General features: G+C 37.2%; 1 long non-coding RNA gene across 1 annotated transcript; it reads right to left on the reverse strand.

The window, feature by feature from the left end:
- Positions 1 to 5,924: 5,924 nt before the first annotated feature.
- LOC148731588 (uncharacterized) lies at positions 5,925 to 10,773 on the reverse strand. The gene is made up of 4 exons (XR_016001832.1): positions 10,071 to 10,773; positions 8,377 to 8,417; positions 7,581 to 7,685; positions 5,925 to 6,702 (listed from the first exon to the last, which is right to left on the reverse strand). It is a non-coding gene; the product is annotated as an uncharacterized LOC148731588 (long non-coding RNA).
- Positions 10,774 to 13,432: the final 2,659 nt, after the last annotated feature.

Consider the following 13,432-nt stretch of genomic DNA (forward strand, 5'->3'; position numbering starts at 1 on the left):
CCTAAAAACTTTGTGAACCCCTTGAAATCCTCCCCGTCCTCCCCTGGTGATATATAGTAACGGGTCCTTAGGCGAGGGAAAGATTGGGGATGAGTCTGGTCTCGCTCTGAGGTGACATGGTGTGACCATTACTTTGACTGAGAACGACAGGTTTTAATGTTACACCTGATTGTCTGACTGCTTCAGTCCCCACGTTGACTCATTTCATGTCTCACTTATCCACAGAGTTCGTCAAAAAAGCGACACACAAATAAACGGAAATATCATAAAGATAAATTTTCTTTTTTTGAAATGACCCCGTCAAAAATACTAAGCATTTTGGTTAATATTCGACTCCTTAAATAAGATACGAGGTTATCCTTTTTCAGCCTGTTACTTACCAACGTTGTCGGGCTCGTAACCTTTTAGAGGGCTGATGTGAACTCATTAATGGCAACGACATTGTTTAACACGTGCGTAACTGTTCTAAATCTTTTAGCTTCAGAGTTTATAAGAACTTTTTGAATGAAACATTCTTTCCCATTTTAAATTGTAGGGCCTGGAAAACGAAAATTTCTGATGAACAAAAAGAAAGAGTAAGTGATAATGTTAATTAGAAAATGTTGTTATTCATTATGAGATTAGAGACCACTCGTTATTGATCGCAGTGGAGGGGAGATTTGGGGGATCACATCATTTTTCAGGAGGACGAAGAAGGAGTCAGTCGTCGCTAGAGGACTGTTAAAGTAGGGACGATCAAAAATTGACTGCCAAAGAGGGGGCTCACTGATATACTAAGGCCTCAGAGGGGAGGGGGTGGGGTTACCTTTTTATAATGTCGGCCGAATCTGCTGTAATACCAGCATGTGATTTTTTAAATTATGTCATTCAGTACCCAGTTTTAGCTTAGAAACTTTTGACAATCCCCCTGAGATCTGATGTCATCCGTGCTTTAGCGCGGCCGTAATTCATCTCATCATAAGCAACACCGTAATAAAGCAACGTAATTAATCAACAACGCTGTTGCTTGTAAGCAACAGCGTAATAAAGTAACTTCACTTAAGCGCAAAGGAATAAGTAAATTTTGTTACGACACGGCATCGGGAGCGAAACATCCTGGTGAATTTTGGAAGAAAATGAAGCCTCTTCTTCATAACTTTGGCATTAATAAACTAAGTAACATAACTCTTGCTGAGAACGGTGTGGTCACGGCGGAACCCAGGCAGGTGGTGGAAATGTTTAATAGCTATTTCGCCAATGTAGTTTCAACAAATCACCATGAAAATGACTTCAACGATCATCCAAGTGTAAATCTAATCGCTAGCAAAATGCTGCTAGATCAGTTTGTCTTCCAGCCTGTGAGCTGTGGCTATGTTCGTCAAATCTTTGACAATCTAAATCCCCGGAAGGCTGTTGGCGTAGATGGATTTTCACCGCGTCTCTTAAGGCTCGCTGCTCCCATCCTAACGGAGGAGATAACACAGCTGATCAACTATCTGATTATGAACCAATCATGGCCAACCGAATGGAAGAGTGGGAACTTGACACCGGTATTTAAAAAAGATGAGGATACACGCAAAGAAAATTATCGTCCTGTTTCCATTCTTACCGCCATTTCTAAAGTGTGCGAGAAGGTTATGTTTGACCAGCTGTACGGCGCTTTCCATGTACATCTTTCTCCGAATCTATCTGGGTTCTTGAAGAAACACTCTTGTTGCACCGCACTCTTGAAGATGACTGAGGACTGGAGGCGAAGCCTTTACAAAAGGGAGGCAGTTATAGCCGTGGCAGTGGACCTGTCCAAAACATTTGATTATATTAACCATAACCTCTAATTGGCTAAATTAAAAGCGTATGGCTCCTCTCCGTCTGCATTAAACTTGATTTCTTCCTATTTTTTTGGGCGAAGACAGCGAGTTAAGTTGTCCAGTGTTTGCTCCAACTACTCAGAAGTAATGTTGGGCGTTCCCCAAGGGTCCTTCCTCGGACCGCTGCTGTTTAACATTTATATAAATGACTTGAACTACGCCATACCGGATGTATCTCTCAGGTTATACGCCGACGACACAACCATGCATGCCTCAGACATCTCGCCCATGGTTCTCGAATTTGTAGTGAATAATGGTCTTGAGCGGCCATCATCGTGGTTTCGAGAGAATCATCTGGTGATCAACAACACAAAGACGCAAGCAGTACCCATTGGTCCCTGTAAGTAAACAAATCACACAACTTACGTGGCGAACTGATTCTTGTACAACCCAGAGTCAACACTACTAAGCATGGGCTAAATACTTTCAGGTACTTTGGCCCAAAAATCTGGAACTCTTGAAATAATGACTTAAGAACTTCACGAACACTAAAAGAGTTTGTAGCACGTATCAGGAAAATTACTTTTGACGTATGTAATTGTACCCTTTGTAGCTCTTAGACTTAATGTAATTCTTACTCTGGAAGTAGTTTTAGTACCCTATCTTCTCAGTACAATGTATATAGTTATATTAGTGTATTTAATAATGTTATTAATTGGTTGATTAATTAATTAATTAGCTAACCTTATATTTTACTTATCATCTCTGAACTTTTATTGTCACCTTTTAGTATTATACTTTTATTTATTTTCTACTCGATTCATTAGCTATCTAAGCTGGGTACCTGACAAGCTCCATAAATTTCGAGTATAAATAAATACCTGGCCATACACAGCTCTGTCATTGAGACACTGCCATCTGTCACCATACTTGGCATTGAACTTGATAGTATGCTATCTTTCAAGGATCACATTACTAAACAGCTTCAAAAGGTATACGCTAACTGTGGCGCACTTAGGAGAATCAGGCGTTCTGTCCCTGGCAATCTTATGTTAAGGCTTTATAAAACTTTCAATCTCCCTCATTTTGAATACTGTTGCCCCCTCTTTCTTGGATTGGGGAAAGTGCAAGCGAATCGGCTAGAAGATGCCAACTATTATATTCTTAGATCACTGCTAGGTTATCTCAAGTCTACCCTTTATGGTGAATTGCTGCGAATCTTGAATATGAAAACGTTAGACCAGAGAAGGAAACAACAACACCTTATTCTGTTATATAAATGTTTGCATAACGACGGTCCCAAATATATAGTTTTAGGGAAACTATGTACAATCTGAGAGGAACCGGTATTAATTTGTGCGCACCTAAATTTAATTTAAATTTTATAAAAAAATCTTTCACTTATATGTGTGCGCAGCTGTGGAATGGATTACCTACAAGTGTAAAACTGGCCAGTAATATCAAACTTTTTAAGAAGCTATTGAGAACATTGAAACTTAGCTGCTTCTCCATTTTATACTTGTATTTAAGTGACTCTCAATTTCATCGTACAAACATAATTTTTAATCTTAATTTTAAATTATTTAAGCTATTGCTTCACCATTTTATACCTGTATTCAAGTGACTTTGAATTTTACTGTACAGACTTAAATTTTAATATTAATTGTTAGTTATTTTAATTTCTAATCAATTAGGTTTTGACAGTATGTATTAGGTTTTTTAGATTCTTAATCTTAGAGGCACGTACGTATTTTGAACAAGCTCTATGAGCTCCTTGACGCTACGTGGGTAAATAAAGTATTAATTGATTGATTGATTGATTGATTGATTGATCATTGCACTAGGCTGAAAAGGATTCATGAACAAAAAAAAAAAAAATTGTGCGCTGATTGAAAAAAATTGAAAGTTACCGAGAGGAGTACGAAAGGAAAGAAAGGATTGTGGAGGTAAATATTGATCAAAGTAGTTAAGAATTTACTTTCATCGAGGTTTGCAAACTCAAATAATTAAGGTGCGTACGCTAGTCTCGTTTCTAAGACTTTAAAAAAACGAGGCGGAATGTCAGGTAATGCTTTGCGCGCGAACAAAGGCATGACGTGAAAGGATCTGGCTCTAGATCGAGTTAACCTGTGTCACAGTCCTAATTCATTACTTTTAGGCAAATAATAAAAGTAAAAAAATTGACAAAAACAGTTAAGGCTGTTTACCCTCTCCTTAGGAGACAGATTCAAGTATACCCTGAAACAATCGTACTAAACTATGTCTTAAATTCCTTCAGTATTGCCTGTTTAGACTGACATGGAAAGAAAGGTAAATGTTAGAGGGTAAGAAAACTTTTCTGTTCTTTAGGCAAAATTCAGAGTAAAGTATAGAAAGGAAATATTGCTAATAGGATAGTCCTTCGATACAATGTGTTTGCCAAATGATTATATGTCAATTTAGGGTCATTCATCGAATTTTTTGTCAGTAAAGGTCCATGGTTTTTATACGATAAACAAAATGATACATATCTGCGTTCACTCGTGAGTCAATGAGTTGAACATTCGAAGAGAAATTCCATTATTGTCTGTTTGAAATCTGAAAGCTTTGTTTTTTTAACACAGATCTGTCCTCTAATTTTAGGACAACTGAATTGCCCCTACAGAAGATAAGAAGCTTCCTACTCACTCCGAAATAAGTCTAAATTCACATTCCCCTTTTCCTTTTTGAGTGTAATTCCATAAAGGTTTTTTTTTTTTATGCGAAGTGGTGAGATACCAGGGCAAATTTTTCAAGATGTTGATAAAATCTTGATAATTTATTTTTGCTTTTCAAACGTCATTGGGTAATGACATCATCACTTATTAATGTTAGTTCACTTTACTTCTTGATACTTTTTTAAACGCAAGAGTCCTTTTTGTAGTCTCCCATATTTCATCTGAAGCCAGGACTTAGATGCTTCCTCCACCTTCGTTATCCATGTCCTCTCTTTACATACATATATATCTTATGTGATTCCTGATGGGAAAAGTCTGGAGACATATAAGAAATGACTTGTTTGTTCAAACTGGGGCGGAATTGTTGGATCATTAGCCCCTCAACGATCCTACGCTTGTGGAATGTCTCTGCTGAGGAGAGAACACGGCAAGTGAAAGAATGTGATGGATTTTCCCGCAAGTGTTTTGCAGGTTCAGAGGTGTGAGTAGGTCAGGGTTATATTTCTTTTACAGGTAATACGTACCCCCTTGCAGCTTTCCGTTTTCTGTATGCTCCACGTAGTTGTTGTCGATTTTGTTTTGATAATCCCGCGCTAGTGTCACGGACTTGTGAAGATGAGAGTTTATTTTTTCGTCCTTGAGCCTTTGTTGTTTTTTTTTTACAGGCGGTTTAATATCAAAAATTAAGGGAACAGCATTGTATTTTAGAAAGGGCTTTCATCTTTAAACCCATAGATTTCACCAGAACCGACTGTTCCTCAAAAGAATCTGCAGTGAAGTAGTGAATGCAGCACAGACGGCTAGAGTTTGTTGGGTCCTCAAAATCGGATCGCGTGTTTTTCACGGCTCTCGTCCATAATCTTGCGAAATTAGGATCTTCGGGCCATTTATGAAGGCTTACTCCATCGCTACGCGTATTGGAACATCCACCGGCCACACATCGTTGCGGTATTATTGTATTTTTGGGGCGCGTTTTTTATTGAAGAAACCTCGGTGCTATTGTGAAAGAAATCTCAAAGGAAGTTAAATGAGTTCTCCCTTCTACGTCAATTCCGTTGGGAGGCAAAGCCCTACGCTCGAACCACGCGTTGAGAAAAGTTTCAAATTTCAACGTAAACTACAAAAGATTTACCCTTTTTTTCTAAAGATTTGTTTTATTTAAGTTGTTATCCGTCTTTTCTCAAAAAGTCATCACAGGCGAGAGAGTTTCCCTTTAAGCTTGAATTAACAAATGATGAACGGCATATAGCGTATACTATTGAGTTATGGATGCACGCGGGAGGTTGTTAAGCACGAAAGAAGCGTAAGAGTCGCACGAAGCGATAGCCGAGTGCAACTCTAGCTTCTTGAGTGCTTAGCAAACCTCCCGAGTGCATCCATAACTCAATAGTGCATGCTATGGCGTTCACCATTTGTTTTATAACATAACATTGAGACAATCGAAGAACAGAAGTCCTTTTATTGAGCTACATCACAAAAAAAAATGTTTTGTGTAGTCTTACATGACAACAGAAAACAAGCGCGCGAAAATTCATTCATAGCAACTAACTGCACACCAGCAACTCCATAAAGTTTAATCATGCTTCCTGAAATACCGACCAAAGTCCTCTTTAATTTATAAGCTCCGTATCATTATCCAACAACCGGGGAAAGAGTTCAGCAGAACTATGAACAAACTGTGGTGTTTACCATTTGTTTTATTAACATAACATTGAAACATTGTAACAAGAGTTCCTTTTTATTTAAAAAATCTTACGTGATCAGAAAAAACAAGCGCGCGCGGAAAAATAGTCTTAGCATTTGCTCACGTCAGCAGCATACACCCACGGGCAAATAGTAGATGATGAATTAACCAATCAGAGCGCGCGCTTTGCTTTAGTTATGTTATAAATGAAAATGGAAAGATCAATCGACGAAACTTCTAAATATGTCTCTTACGACTTGTTCCGATACCAGTGATGAAAAAGAATAAACTTTCGACAGCACTAACATAACAGCTTTCACAAAAACAGTATTTTCAAATAAAATTGAAGTTTCTATGCTATCTTTAAGCCCTATTATGAACAAAAGCAACAAAAATGACTGGGATTTGCACACGTACAGTGCGAGTAACCATTCTAAGCAACAGGGGCTCTCCCACTTAACGAGAGCGCACTTGCCCTCTTGTGCCAATTCCGTAGTCTGTGGAACTATAACTAAAATCCATTCGACCGTCAACCCTAGGAAACACAAAACGTTTGTAGTAAGACTGAGAAATTAATACTTGTATCATCATAGTGTACGATACACACAATGGGGTGAGCAGCTTAGAAGGCAATAAATGCAATTATGTCATTTACTTAAAATTTACAAGTCTTTTTCAAAAACATGAGCCATCTTATGTCAAAAGCCCTCTGTACATGAGTCTATCAAAACAATATGTAGCACAGAATTTAAGCTTTATGTAGCTTAATGTATTGAGAGAATTTAACTGTACATACAAAAATCATGGTAATTGTACTTTTCAGCTGTTTATACACAACAGCAGTGACCAAATAGGAAAGAGGTGAAAAAATAGAATATAAATTAATGGACTGCCTACACTGATAGAGATGAGATGTACAGACAACTTAATGGTACAATAGTCTCTTCTATGGGTACTGAGTAAACTTTATTTACAATATAGAACTTATTTATAAAGAAGCTACATAGAGAGAATTTATAGTACTGCATGTGGGTCATATGCCCACGAAAGATATTTTTTATTTATGATTTTTCTTCAGAATTGTGCCCATATTTAATATCAAATATACATTTCAAGAATTTAAAACCCACTATAGGTTTTTTTTCATTTTGAACATCTAAACTCAATTCTCCCCACTTACAATTGGTGTTTCATCAATTGATACCTACAGTGTACATGTACTAGTTGATATTTTACTTTCTTCTTTTACACGTAGTTTATCGCTTGCTCGTGAACTGGTCAATTAGATTAAACAGAAACTAACTACATTTTCTAATACAACTACTACATGACTTGTATATTCTGTATAAAACATGGAAATGAAATGTGTAAAGAGGACCTATTGAATCAAACATGTTCTTTACTGTTTCAAACCTTTTTCTTTGTCTTTCTTTCTCTTTTCAGCAATGAGGATGATTAAGAAAAGAACAAGGGCTTCAACAACGATACCAATAAAAGGCCACAAAGAGCCCAATGGATCTGTTAAAACAAAACAAAAAAGCAAACAATAAAACGACATGATAACATTGACAGGTCAAACCACATGTTGAACAAAACCTACGAGAGGCTGAGTGATTCTTTAGGACTGATACTGTAGTATAACTTGCAATCACATGATATGTTGTGCTAAGAAATGCCATCATTCAATTATTATAATTTATTTTGAATCAAATGAAAGCAACTGGCATTTTAAGAATCATAATGCTGATAATAATCAAAATAACCAAAGTAGTATTAATATAGACACTGATAATTGCAGTGTTATGGATAATGCTCAAAATGATGACAATGATAATTGTTATAGTAATAAATAATGGTAACATGACCAAGTAGATTCCAATTGGGTCTGACTAATCGTACCCGTGATTAACGAAATCAGACAAACATGGAGAAGGAGTCTGATTTGTCAGTCACAGCTGAAAAGTAAAGCTGTAAGTACAAGCATGGTTGTTGCTATGGCTATTGTGATAAATTCTGTGATTGGTGGATATATAAGCTGAGTGGACGTAGAATGATTGGCTGCTTTAGTTGTCTGATTACAGCCAACTGTCTGATTTCACTGCAAAGGAATAATAAGTGAAAAATAAAGCAACAAATGCACTGATCCCATTTAAGGAAATTGCAATGACTATGATCACACTAATAATAATGATAATAATAACAACATTACCTGTGTGCTACTACATGTAAATGCAGCTGACAGTGATAAATCTGAGGAAAATTAAACATAAATGTACACGTAAACCATTTGCTACCTTTCTATAATATCAAGAAATGAATAGATATTCTAGTCTTCTCGGATAAGGACGAATAAACCGTAGGCCCTGTCTCCTGAAGGGTTAGAGGTAGGAGACGTTAATTTACCACACACAAGATAACTGTGTGGTGGATGTTCTCCCATGGGATGGGATGGGATGGGTGGCATGTATTTCTAGGGGGGGTAGTCAGCCTCAACAACCCGAGTTGAAATAAAGTTACCTGTACCTACTACCATGACATAATCCTTTCATCCCTAACGGTGACTTAAGCATCTACACGTAGAATGTAATTTCTCCAAGCTTACAAGACCACCTTGAATCAAACATCAAGGTGACGAGAATTAAGGAAATGATCAACAACTAAAGAGTTTCTTGATTTTTCGACAAATTCTCCTCCTCAGTAAAAGAAAAAATAGAAAAAACAGAAGAGAATGAACAATCTAGATGTTGTCGGTGTTGGGGTACAAAGTACGTCACAGTAATCTCGTGAGTGCTTTCTTTAATGCCCCTTGCTTAACCAAATTAACTAATTAATAGATGCAGGAGACGGGACCTACGGTTTATTTATCCTTATCCGAGAAGACTAGAATGTCTATCCATTTCTTGATATTATAGAAAGGTAGCACATTCTCCTCAGTTTTTTTTAAGACCTTGAGTGTTGGTCCGGCCGGGGCTCGAACCATCGACCTTGACCTCCCGCACAACAGTCCAGCGCTCTAACCAATTGAGCTAACCGGGAGGCGGTTAGACATTTACCCTGGTTTACAAGGAAAAAATGGTAAATACAGATCGACATGCCATCTATGCACAGTACATGTAATGTAAAAATTGGGCCATTGAAATTTCACCAGGACACTGTGCTGGGTAGCCTTAAAATTTTGTGATCTCTAAAGCTGAATGAACCTTCCCAGGTATGCTGTACCAAGGAAAATGTCTCACTCGACCAAATGCTTTCCGTTCAACTCCCAGAAGTGGCTGCAATGTAACCTCTCCATATAAATTTAAAACTCAGTCTATTCAGCCAACAACTGAAGCAAGATGTTTTTTCCTTCTCATGACAAGAGTTAAACAACAAATATTCTGGGATCACTAGGTTCATACAAAGCAATTTATCAGTTTAAAGGTGTTAGCTATGATGGAATTATAACAAATTTTCTAAACTAGCTATGATGAGAGATTTACATCTCTAATCAGATAATCAGATGCTGATGAAGGTATTTCTAGAAATAAATTATAAAACTGTGTTTTCATCATGGGTACTTTACTTTCTATTTAGTAATGGTATGGCTTTTAACAAGCAGGGTATTACAGAATTGATTGAATGCTTATTAGCCCAAGCAGATTCTTAGTGGCCATACAAAATGTACAATACAGCTCTTTTACCCCTTTAAACTCCCGTGAGTGATTAAGACAGAACTTTCTCTTCACAGTATCAAATGAATACAAAATCACACTGACAAGTCATAAGAAGAAAGAAAAATATCAATAAGGGGATTATTAGTTGATCCAATACTAAATTCACCGAAGTAACAGCTAGCAGAAGAATTGAATGGCAGACAGTAACAAGAATTACTTATGAGGTCTTGCAATAGTTCATTGTACTTACTCTTAATAACTGTGTAATCTGTAACGTTGTACTCCTTAATATGCCTCAGCTTTACTTCCCAAAGGCAGGTGTACTTTCCCCCTTATTGGACATCAACCTTTGTAAGCTTTAATGGGCCTAAAAAGCCCTGTTGCACATCTGAATCTGGATTCCGCACACTCTCCAACAACTTCCCATCTTTAAACCGGGAAATCCTCTTCAGTGGGGTGCTGAATTCATCACCTCTTCTAGTTAGGTTGCAGAAGATTATAATGTCGTCATCTGGATTAAGAACACTGGAAACTGAGACTTTCACTGTTAGAATTTCATTTCCTGAAATGCAAGAATGTGTAAACCATTACATGAAGATTGTAGCGGCCGACACAAGCGAAGCAAAATTTCGACAACTATGAGCTTCGCAAATGAAGACACACTATGAAGCGAGGATATATTTTACGGTCAAGCCTTGAATCGTTTTATTTAACGTAGTCGTGGTATCCAAGTATTTATCATAAACTGAAATATGAATTTATAAGGAAGAAGCTAAGCTACATGCGAATAGACAAACCAACATTCCAAACATTCCAATATAAAGGCAAGATGCAAAGCTAGCTAAAACCTCAAACAAACGAACAAACGAACAATATATAAGCTCAAGGAAAGGAACATTAGCACTTACATAACAGTCCCGCTTGTAAGAATTGAACCAAAACAAACTTCAAGGTAGGTATTCGGAAGCGAAACGGGAAATCCAAACAGACACTTTTACTCTAACAGAGAAAACTGTAGTCTTACGGTTAATGACAACAACCATTAGCCAAACGATAAAAAAACTTCAACTACTCTCCTCTAAAAATCACTCACGTCAACGTTAAAAAGTGGGTCCGTGTGATTTGCTTACAATAATACTTTGTAATCTCAAAGCACGCGCACGCGAGTCGCATGCGCACAAGTTTGTTAACGTCTTCTTAACAGTAGGCAAAAGGCGTGGCAGCCGTTACAAAGATGAAGATTATTGGCCAAAAGCTCAAGCATCAGGTGGATAGATTTTTCTATTAACAAATACATTTTGTTTCCCAGTAGGAATGGAGATGGTTTATAGAAATATTTTGCTGCAAATGATTTTTATGAAGAGGTACTTTACCATTTAAGATGAGGGCATAACTTTTTGATGATCACTCACCCTTCATGTAAATTGCACATTCAAAGAAGTGAAAAATAACAGGAACTTTGACTCTGAACAATGGCAAGTAACCACACTACAACAGCTCGTCCTATTCTCAGCGGTTTAAATAAGATGCCAGTCTTCAAAAAAGTTACCCCCATCCCTTGCATTTCCTCCTGTTTTCTGACAGTTTAGTTTTACTCAATTCTATACTCTGTGAATAGACACGACATACATATAATAGCCCTATTTATGCTATGAGGGTATGAAGTAGTGAAATTTCATCTGCAATGCATAGACTTACCAGTAATAACACTGACACTAAAGCCATGCCTCCTTGGTAAGCTTACATTTTTCGCAAAAACATGGCATTCATAGCTTCCAAGATCACCATACTGACTGTCATCCTCAATTGTTATATTCTTAAAAGTCATGGTTGTGAACAATATAATGTTTCCCCCTACAACGAAAGCAATTAACTTGTTAGTAGGAAGGGAAGAATATGGCTTTGTACTGTACAGATCACAGAGGGGGAGGGGAGGGGGGTCCTGATCACATTCCAGGCTCAAATTGATAAAAAATTATCATGGCATCAAGTATCCAAAAAAGGAAAAGTTCAAATCTCTCTTGTTATATGTGCGAGGTTTCAGGAAAATCTTGATGTTCTGACAAACTTAAGGAAACAAAATTCATTGGTCACATATAATTCAGGAGGGAAATCATGACTCAACCTCGTTCGCACTATTTATGACGACTTTAAGAATCCTGCTTTGGGAGTAAAGTTTGAGGTCCAGAAGTTGTTTTGTTTTTATTCTTTTCTGGAGCCAGATACATTATCTGTAATACAAAGATATACTCACTTACATTCTCTGTTCTTTGATTAAACAAAAATCTACCCCCCTCTAACTTTCTGTATCGGTTAAGATCATCTCTCCTATAAAACTCTATTCCATCTGGTTGAAGTTTACCAGATGCATCAAATGCAATGCAAGTAACGCTTGCTGAGGTGTACTCTAGTGGGTAGATGCTCTCTGGGAAAGGTTGTATAACTCCAAATGGTGGTTCCCCTGGAAAAGAAAGAAAAAAAGAGAAAAAGAAAAAATGTACACTTACATCTATTAAACTGCAGGAACTGCACATACATGTATACTTGTATCTAGAGATGAGAAACTAGGGTGCTTTTCTGCATGGGGCCGGACAGATGTTAATTTGAAGCTGTAATAGATTTTTGCCCCTACTGTACCTTACGAAGCTGTAATGCACAATGTAACCATACCTAAGCTATCTCTTATTGATATATAAAAAATTGTAAGCCAAAGTGCACAGGTAGATCACTCTAAATAATTGACACTGCTTTTTGTTCGAAGTTCGAATAACGCGCATAAAAATTTCTAGATCATTCTGGTATCAGGTATTGTTATTTAGTGACTGCCCAAACACAGATCCAAAAAGAGTAACATCGCAAGTTGTGTCATTTTTAACGACAATCTCTTTAAAAACCGTCCCTGCCACACTGCAACCATGTATTTTAATCCATCATGACATGAAAAGTTTGAGCAAGACTATAGCAACGCTTTGACAAAAAATATTGCGATCTCAGAATTCCAGCTCAGCAAAAAAATATGATTTTCAAATTAGTATACCTTACAGTTTACGTGACGGCGTAAAAACTCTTAGCGCATAAAAACAGTCTTAAATTTCACAAATACGACCTCAAAAATATTTCACTTCCAAATTCATGTATACGATCTTAAGGCCAACGAGCTAAATTTCGTAGAACAAACAACACAATTACGTTTGTGGTGATAGCACTCAGTCACGCTTTTAGATTTTTTCAATCAGTTCATCCTAAACTTTTAAAAATTCAAAATCAACATATAAGATTCAATTCACCACCTTCCATTTGTAACCACAAAAAAAGAAAAAAAAACTGCGAGGTTTTCGCTAGAGAAAGCTAGTAATTTGCATCGAGAGATCGGAATCTATTCCTACATTACGACAGTTATACGCTCACAAAGCTTCAAAGAAAATTGAAAGACAGTGCTAATATGAGATCGCAAATCATCTAGACGAAAGCTTCGGTTCTCTTCAAAGGTTTCAACCGACGGTGAGGTGAATGCACTGATTTAACTTCGCCAACTCATCCACTGTGCTGAAAGTAATTTTTCTCCATTAACAGGACATACGTCCTTTCAAATCTTTATTTCAGTCGGACATC

This window comes from Stylophora pistillata, chromosome 5 (genome assembly GCF_964205215.1).
Source record: "Stylophora pistillata chromosome 5, jaStyPist1.2, whole genome shotgun sequence".
Classification (NCBI taxonomy): Eukaryota; Metazoa; Cnidaria; class Anthozoa; order Scleractinia; family Pocilloporidae; genus Stylophora; species Stylophora pistillata.